The sequence below is a fragment of the Xyrauchen texanus genome, chromosome 37 (genome assembly GCF_025860055.1).
Source record: "Xyrauchen texanus isolate HMW12.3.18 chromosome 37, RBS_HiC_50CHRs, whole genome shotgun sequence".
In the NCBI taxonomy this organism is placed as follows: Eukaryota; Metazoa; Chordata; class Actinopteri; order Cypriniformes; family Catostomidae; genus Xyrauchen; species Xyrauchen texanus.
The window spans coordinates 10,425,307-10,435,314 of NC_068312.1; positions in this window are offsets into that span (position 1 = coordinate 10,425,307).

Consider the following 10,008-nt stretch of genomic DNA (forward strand, 5'->3'; position numbering starts at 1 on the left):
GGGTACTTAACTGGATCAAACAGGCCAAACTGCCCCCAAACCTTTCTATTTGTCAAAATGTTCAAAATGTCTTTGAACTTAATTTAAATTATTTTATTTTATACTCTGTTGACCAAAAGTTTGGAATAATGTACAGATTTTGCTCTTATGGGAAGAAATTGGTACTTTTATTCACCAAAGTGGCATTCAACTGTTCACAATGGATAGTTAGGGCATTAATAATGTGAATAATTACTATTACAATTTGACAAAAAAATTTCCGAACTTCTTAAACTACTTAAATAGTTCTCATAAAAATATCCTCCACACGCAGCAATGACAGCTTTGCAGATCCTTGACATTCTAGCTGTCAGTTTGTCCAGATACTCAGGTGACATTTCACCCCACACTTCCTGTAGCACTTGCCATAGATGTGGCTGTCTTGTCAGGCACTTCTGACGCACCTTACAGTCTAGCTGATCCCACAAAAGCTCAATGGGATTAAGATCCATAACACTCTTTTCCAATTATCTGTTGTCCAATATCTGTGTTTCTTTGCCCACTCTAACCTTTTCTTTTTGTTTTTCTGTTTCAAAAGTGGCTTTTTCTTTGCAATTCTTCCCATAAGGCTGCACCCCTGAGTCTTCTCTTTACTGTTGTACATGAAACTTGTGTTGAGTGGGTAGAATTCAATGAAGCTGTCAGCTGAGGACATGTGAGGTGTCTATTTCTCAAACTAGAGACTCTGATGTACTTCCACATCTCTTTCTGTCCTTGTTAGAGCCAGTTGTCCTTTGTGTTTGAAGACTGTAGTGTACAACTTTGTATGCAATTTCAAGCATTCCTCAAAACAATGATTGACTGACGAGTTTCTAGAGAAAGCTGTTTTTTTGTGTGCAATTTTTGACCTAATATTGACCTTAAGACATGCCAGTCTACAGTGGCAACTCAAAAACAAACTCTTTTCGCCAATCAAATGAGCTCATGTCTTCAAATCTAATGAATAAAGACATGCTTCTGGTATTGAATTTAGTGAACAGCTATATATATAAGTGTCCCTTGTGCAAGAGGCACATCCCGTTAGATCAGCATGAGATCTGTATACACTGTCTGGACCGTGCCCACGCAGAATCAGCTCTCATGGAGACAGACTGCCCTCACTGTGAGGGCATTAGTCTCAAGATGCTGTGCTTGCGAATCACGCTCGTTCTGAGGGATGATTCAGCCTCACCCGCCCTCCCACCAGCCTCTTCTGTGATACCCAAGGGGTCACACGAGGAGGCACAGTGGGGCCATGTCGAGCAGTATAAATTTGAGGTGAAGTCCCTCAATCTCCATGCAATGCGCCTATGCTGATACATTATGTGTGTATGGCCTTGTCTCGTTCGACGGTTCTAACACTGGGAATGATGATGATGTAATGTCTCTTGCTGCATCAGGTGATCAGTGGATGATGCTTCTGCCCCCGAAGTCGATATGACCAAAACTCTTTGATCCATATTGATTTAAGTAAGTGCACTTCCAAAAAAGAGGCCAATTGGAGGGGCCAATTTTAGGGTCTCCGACCCTATATCTATGCCTTGCCTCCACAGAATTATTCAATCCTTTTCTAAGTTCTCTGGATACAGAGTCAATTGGTCTAAATTCGAAGCTTTGGCTCTGACAGCGTACTGCCCAGTAACGGCTTTCCAGCCGGACGCCTTCCAGTGGCCTTCCAGAGAGCCCCTACCTGGTTTTGTATTGATCAGGAAGTTCTTAACCCTTTCTTTTGCCATTGGAAAGTCTTTCTATCAAAATAATCGGAGTGGTTATGCACACCCCGTTATACACTCAGTATGGACAAAAGTGTCCAGAGTGTTTAATTCAGACATTTATTTAAACGTTGCCTCAAGCATATGACTGAACCCTAAATTATGTATTAATTAGTCCCCTTTCTGCTGGTCAGAGTGGATTGCGAGAGGGTTAGTACACTCTGTACAATCTTTTGAAAATTTGGTTCAACATTTTGGGATCCCCAGATCTCAGTTCATTAGGTATTTACAGCTGCGCCATCTGCTCTGTACTGTTTTTGGGAGTGGCACACACACACCTAAAGCAGCAGATACTCTGGTAGAGGTGATGACAGCTTTTGGAAAAGGTCATGAGGCATCTGTGTGTTACTCTCTGCTAATTCAGAGTCTGCAGGACAGCGCTTCATCTTCTCTCAAGAGATTATGGGAGAAAGATTTAAACTTGGTATTGGAGGAGGGAGTGTGGGCTAGGATTTTAAAAAATGTCAAGTCTGCATCTAGAGATGGAAGGGTGCACCTAATACAATTTAATATTTTACATAGATTCTATTGGACCCCCTCTAGACTTTATAGGCTTCACAGAATATATAGGCTTGATCTTAAAGACACACCCACCTGCTGGCAACGCTAGTCAGAAGACGTAGACACAACCCATGCTTTTTGGGGGGGGTGTTAAGATCCAGGAATTTTTTGTGTGACGTTTTAGGCACTCAAATTTGATTCTGCCCCAGACACTGTATTTTGGGTGATGGGGCAGTCATACATTTTGGAGATAAACCCATCAAAAACTGGGTTCTGACCAGCATTATGGTTGGTAGGCAAATTATTTTAAGGGGATGGAAGTTGGATAGGGCACCCTCATTTCCAGAGTGGTGTGCGGAGATGGGAAATGTCAAGCAGAAGGCTGATGGGAAATTACTTGGTGTTTTGGGAGGACTTTTGGGGGGCTGGGGAGAGATATGTTTAGTTTAATTATATATGATTATTATGTTTATTTCTTTGTGTGTGTGTGTGTGTGTGTGTGTGTGTGTGTGTGTGTGTGTGTGTGTGTGTGTATCTATTTGTGACCACAGGGGTGTTCGTTGGGGGTTAGGGTGGGTTTGGTGTTTGGGGAGGTGTATTGGGGGGTTAAATGTTAAATGTTGATTTAGTGTATAAATGTTATGTGTTTGTGTCTCTTGGTTAAGTTTTATGTTACATTTTAAAACATTTATATTGTCAAGCCAGTTCTCGACTCCTCCTTTCCCTTTTACCCTTGACACTGGTGCCGAAACCTGGGAAGGAGGAGGGATCCGCCATAGTAGAGTCCTCGCCATTACCATCCACCCCAACAGTGCAGCCGTGGCCATTCGACAGGGGACGGAGGGGCCTTGCCACCTGAGAGCTGACGAACGACCGCGAGGGGAGGAGGGGCTCCTAACCGAACGCCTGGAGCAGTCAGGGCTGATGTCAGGGGTGGAGGAGACCCCTACCAGCCGCTGAAACGCGGCGGGGTCTGAGAACGGCAATCGTGAGTGGGGATGGGCTCCTGGCCGACCGCCTGGAGCAAGAAGACCGCTGCTATGGGTGGGGGAGACCCCTTCCATCCACCGGAACGTGGCGGGGCATTCCGTCTGCCAGGGGCCAGAGGACTGCCTCCGATCCTCCCACGGAGGTACAGCTGTCGTCCGCTAGGGGGTGGAGGAGTGGTTGAGGACCAAGCTATGGCGTATCGGAGAACCGGTAAGTAAATGTATTTATTTCTTCCTTCTCTCTCTCCTCTCGCTCTCTCCCACTGCCGCTCCGCATTGGCCTTTCCCCTGTCTTTTTAATATTAGTGTTTTAATTTGGTACATTGCCATTATGGTACATAAGTACCACTTTTTTTTTTTGTTTCCCTCCCCTTGTCCCCTCCCTCATCCAAGTAGATGGGGATGATCTACCGGCAGACGGGAGCTGTTTGCTTCTTGGGCTGATTCTTGTAAAGGCAGACCCATATCACGATAGCACCTCTCTCATTTGGTAGTGGAAGCTATTATATAAAGTTATAACAGTCGGGGGGTTGTGACCTCCGGAGGGCTTGAGAGCTAATTCCACCAGAGGCATGTCTACCTCGTGGGAGCTGTTTAAGAGCATTTCAGTCCAGGACATATGTGCAGCTGCAAATTGAGCATCGGCTCACACTTTTGTCCGATTTTACAGACTGAATGTTACAGAACCGTCATTGGCTCTATTCAGTCCTTGGTGTGGGTAGTTCATCTTCCAAAGAGTAAAAATATACACACATAATCAACAATAACACAGTGAAGCATCCCCCCATTCATTCTTTGCAAATTGATTAGGTGGGTGTACATTGGAAACTACAAGCTGGTTGAAGGTCCGCTTCAGACAGCATATCTGCAATATGGGAGTTGACTATATCCCATAGTGAGCTACTGAACGAATGATTACTCACATAACCCCAGTTCTCTGATAACAGAAGTGATGTATCTCACCGCACACCCCTCCATGCAGCTGCACAGAGAAGAGATATGTGGAGAATGAAGAAGAGGCCTGTGGCGGTGTCTTATATAGGGAGGTGGGGCTTCCTTATTACTATCAGAGAACCAGGGTTATGTGAGTAACCTTAAGTTAGAATTTTGGCTGTGTACTTACAGAATGATGTAGACAAAATGCAGAACTATACATGCAAACCAATACGTACAAAGGCAAAACCTACTCCATAGGTTTGACGTAGAAGTATAAATCAGCTTTAAAATGGCAGGCCCCTTGAGGGCAACCCTACCCCATGTAGAATAAAACAGCTGTTATAAGGTTACTGATATGACTATGATGAGTCCTCATCTCATGTGAGCGGTCATGATTTCATACAATACATATGTTTCAAAATTACAAATCATTCCTTTAAGAGTAAAAAAAGTTTAATGTACTTTGCTAATACATGCTTGGTCTTATTTTGGACCTTTGATTGATCAGCATGATTCCAAAGGAAAATAAAATCGTATTATTTCATAAAAGTGTAATAACTTATTCCACCTCTAAAATGACAACGTTTTTGGCTGATATCCCTCCTTCCAACCACCTTTCATATATACAGTAATCACTTTTCATGAATTCCTAATGACTAAAATCAAGTCCCGCTCTGAGTCCCAATCTTTTAATGGGAGGGGGGCTCCCCCCATTAATATTCTGCTTCTTTTAATAATTTATTTTATTTTTCATTACGGAAGTAAAATGGGTAGCAAACACCATTGCATTTAAACCCCAAAATAAACAACTACAAACAATATGATCAATGTTATACATAGATTTAATATTAAACAAATAAAACTATGTCAGACTGTGTACTTGGCTCTGTCTACAATGAGTTTGGCACGATCTGTATATATTCACTGGTTTTGTGCTGTGTGAGTCAATGGTTATGTTCTGTTGAATCTTGCTGTTCGTGTATGGAACGGCCTGTAGTTGAATGTGTAGATAAAAAGGTTAAGGGAGCCATTCCCAAAGGAAAATGCGATCAACAAGTCCCAGCTGTCCTTACACACGTTTTAGTACCTCTAAATCTGCTGCCATAGCGATCAGTGACAACCCATAAAACAGGTGCAGCTGCATTCACAATACATAGAAGGGCACAATGTTACTGGTGAAAAACCGTATCATTCGTGAGCTGCTGCAGTTATGGAGTGTGCTCTGAACTTTTATGTAAAGGGAAATATAAAGATGCCACAACAGAGAATGTGAGTACAAATCCCAGCATGTTCTGCTCCAAAAACAACATCTTCCTCCAAAATGCAACTGTAATTCACTTCACATTGTGATGAGATTCCAGCATTAACCGTTGTGATAACATTGAGTTTGTGGGCGATGGAGGAGCCAGCGAATAGTTGGGGTGAGTATTTATTCACTCTTTCGGCATCATACAGAAACTAAAACAAAAAGGGCTCTTTGCCCTTGGTGGCCAAACACACAACAGGCCAATAGTATCAAACACAACTTCAGGAACAGACTCTGGTCTCTCTCTTCTTCTTCTTCTTCTTTCTTTTATTGGCGGCTCGCAATCTATAGTAGAGCATTACCGCCATCTGCTCTGGGTTACAGATCAGAGACTCTTTCCCTTCTCTCCATAGACCTTCAGGACCCATGCTTCCAATGACGCTGAGTGTTCAGCTCCTCCATTTCAGCCCCAAGTCCCTCACTGCCCATGGAGATGGTCTCTCTCTCTCCCACTCTGAGGTGCCTTTTCAGGACTCCCTCCGCCATTGCTATAATTTGAGACAGGTGTTAGAGATAAAGGTGACGAGCCTTACCGCTCTCTTGCACACCGACACATACCACGCCCCCATGACACAACCATCCTAATGGAGAGTTTAGGTAAGGAGATACAACCTCTGAGTGCACAGAATTCTCCAAGCAACACACTCTACCCAGCAAGGCCCAGTCTAGCCCAGTGTTGAGGATACAGCACCTGTAGAAATCTCTGCACGCTTAATAGAGTTATGTTGAACACACTGGTATTAAGGCTCCAGAACACCAGGAAAAACAGTAGCTTACACCAAAACAGGCCCAGAGTCCAGTTATGGAGAAGGTTGTACATCAACACGGGGAGCAGGAGCAGAGAAAGCAAGTCCCATGTGGCCAAACTTAACATCAAAGTTAGATTATAAATCTCCAGCTGGTTCCAAAAACATTTTTCTAATGTCCTGGGATCGATGTCTTGCATTCCTAAATTCTGCAAAGACATCCACACTCAAATATTTGACCTAAGTGTCTGCCTAGTTTAATATGGCATTTGTGTTCTGTGCAGTGCAAATTATAGGCATGCCCTGTTCTTGATTTGAATTTATTGCATGCATGATCACATTAGTTATGTAATGGCTCCCTGCCATTTTGAATGTGGTGTTTATTGCTTGCTACTGTGGATACAGGGGCATAGAAATCTTTCTTCCATGCCACACAAAAATACACATTTTAACAAATGTTCACACTGCTCTTTTGCATACAATGAAAGTAAACAGTGACCAGAGGATGTAAAGCTCCAAAAAGGACATAAAGGCATCATAAAAGGATTCCATAATACTCATATGCTATATTCCAAGCCTTCTGAAGCCAATTCCTTGGTGTGAGGAACAGACGAAAATATATGTAGTTCAAAACTCCCAAATCTCATTCGCACATATATTTAACCTTGATGTGCCAAGATTAATTCTGCCAGGTTTGATGTCAATGAAACTTAATAGCATTGGTTCTTGCATGTCTCCTAACTGAAAATGACATTGGATTTTAAATATATGAGAGTGCATGAGATTTGAGAGCTTTGTCTTTGTTTCAGTGTATTAATATCTCTAGCTTCGATTGACCAAAGATGTTGCATTAGTATTAGCAGCAGAAATTTAATAATTCTCATATACCTCTTTTTATATGCATAAAGGCAGATATGCATACAGAAATACTCTGATATTTACCTTCAAGAAATTCCAAAGACCATTGACACCAAATATGACAAACACACAATGATATTGCTTGTCATGCAAATATGTCGAGTTACTACTGAATTACTGCAGTGCAGAAGTGCCACAAACATCTGGAAGGCAAATCCTTCTGTTTGTAATGCATGCTGTATTTATGTACAGTGCTGGGAAAAATATATCCTGATTTCTTCTATTTTTGTATATTTTTCATACTAAATTGTTTTAGATCTTCTAATGAGATATAACATAAAACAAAGGCAGCCTAAGACAAATATATATACATTTATACACAGTTTTCAAATATATTTTTTTTTACTGAAGCACCCATGTGAAAAACGAACTGCCCCCTTAAACTTAATAGCTTGTTTGTTCCATCTTTGCAGCAACAACTGCACCCAAACGCTTCCCATAACTGGAGAACAGTCTTTCATAATGCTGTGGTGGAATTTTGGCCCACTCTTCTTTGCAGAGCTGCTTTAGTTAAGCCACATTGCCTCAAGCATCAAGCATGAACTGCTTAATTGTCTGTGTCCAGTTTGTACTCAACATTTGTATGTGGAAAGAAGGCACTGAGGAAGAGTAATCAGCTTGTTGATTCTCGTAAAGGCAGACCCATATCACGACAGCACTGAACTGCCGTTCAAGGAACTGCCACAGCATCTGAATCGGGTTCAAGTCAGGACTTCGACTAGGCCACTCCAGAACTTTAATTTGGTTTATTTTGAGCCATTCAGAGGTGGACTTACTCCTATGCTTTGGATCATTGTCTTGCTGCATAATCCAGTTGCGCTTGAGCTTCTTTGGGATTCTCTGGTAGAGAGCAGAATTAATGTTTCCCTCAATTATTGCAAGTCGCCCTGGCCCTGAAGCAGCAAAGCGTTCACACACCATCACACTACCACCACTTGACCGTAGGTATGATGCTCTTTTTGTGGAATTCTGTCTTTGATTTACACCAGATGTAACGGGACCCCTGTCTTCCAAACAGTCCTACTTTCAACTCATCAGTCCACTGAACATTCTCCCAAAAGGTCTGAGGATCAAGGTGTGTTTTGGCAAAATTTAGAGGAGCCTTAATTTTCTTCTGGGTTAGCAGTGGTTTTTGCCTCACCACTCTTACATGGATGCCATTTTTGGCCAGTGTCTTTCTGGTAGTGCAGTCATGAACAGTGACCTTTATTGATGCAAGAGAGGCCTGCAGTTCCTTGGATGTTGTCCTTGGCATTTTTGCGACTTCCTGGATGAGTTGTCTCTGTGCTCTTGGAGGAATTTTGGAAGGTTGCCACTTCTGGGAAGGTTCACTACTTTGCCAAGTTTTCTCCATTTGGAGATAATGGCTCTCACTGTGGTTCTTTGGTCCCAGAGCCTTTGAAATAGCTTTGTAACCCTTCCCAGACAGGTATTTCAATATCATTTTTCCTCATCATGTCTGGAATTTCTTTCAACCTTGTCATATTGTGCTACTGGGTGAGACCTTTTAGCCAACTTCATGCTACTGAAAGAATTATATTTAGGTGTTGGTTTGATTTAATAGGGCTGGCAGTAATCATGCCTGGGAGTGTCTAGTCCAGCTGAACCCCATTATGAATGCAGTTTCATAGATTTGGGGATTTAGCAACTAAGGGAGCAATTAGTATTTCACACAGGCCCAGTTGGTATTGGATAACATTTTTGCTTCAATAAATAACATTATAATTTAAAAACTGTATTTTAATCAGATTGCCTTTGTTTTATGTTAGATTATTATTATTATTTAAACAATTTAGTATGCGATATACACAAAAAGCAGAAGAAATTAGAATGGGGGCAAACACTTTTTCACAGCACTATATGACCATATGAGAATCACTAACAAATGTAATGCAGGTGATACATTGTGTTTCCCTAGTGCAGGACAGCCTAAAATAAACTGTCCTCAGAGATTACGAGCATCACACTTTGTAATTGTAAAAGCATAATAAAAAGACTAAAAGGATGTTTTTTTTATGTTTGACACTGAAGATAATGAAAATCAACTCTGTTGCTGTAAATATTTGCAGATTGAACCTTTTTATATAAGTAAATGTCTCTATAGAAACGTAAAGGTAGCATCATGAAATTGCTAGAAGACAGCTAATAGTATGAGCTGTATTTGCTGTATCAGAAAAATAAAGCACAATGGAAGGGTTTTCTTTTAATAAAAATAAAATTGTAAAAAATATAGTTATTTTTAAATCACTTTAATTTGTTTCCTGAGTAACTGAGAAGACAGCATTTGCCTCTCTGCTGCCCCCACCAGCTCTGGAGTAAGCATGGCGTTTCTGTGATTGGGACACATGGCTGTAATATTTAAGCAAAATCACATGAGAGGCCTTTAAATTGTGGTTAGTAGAGGATTACGTTTTCAAAATTCCATATTTGACAGTTTAATTACATTTCATCATCAAAATGAATTGTTAAAACTGTAATCAAATGAAAATCCTCACAGCACAATCTGAAACAACACTGGAGATATTTTTGTCAAATGATGTACTGCACAACAGAACATCACAGATGGGAGATATTGCTTTAATACATTATTATTTAATTACATTAAACATGATCTTTTTTCCAATTTCACAGGTCTATTTTAATCAAGATTTTATTTTGCCATTTCTGTGTGATTTTGACGGTAGTTTCACACCTCCAAATATGCCGTTTGCTACATGTCCCAGTGTGGTTGTTAAACCAAAAAAAGCTATACAATCTGTATGTGCTGCACACTTCAGAGCACTCTGCTCATGGTCATCTACTACCACACGCACACTCGATGC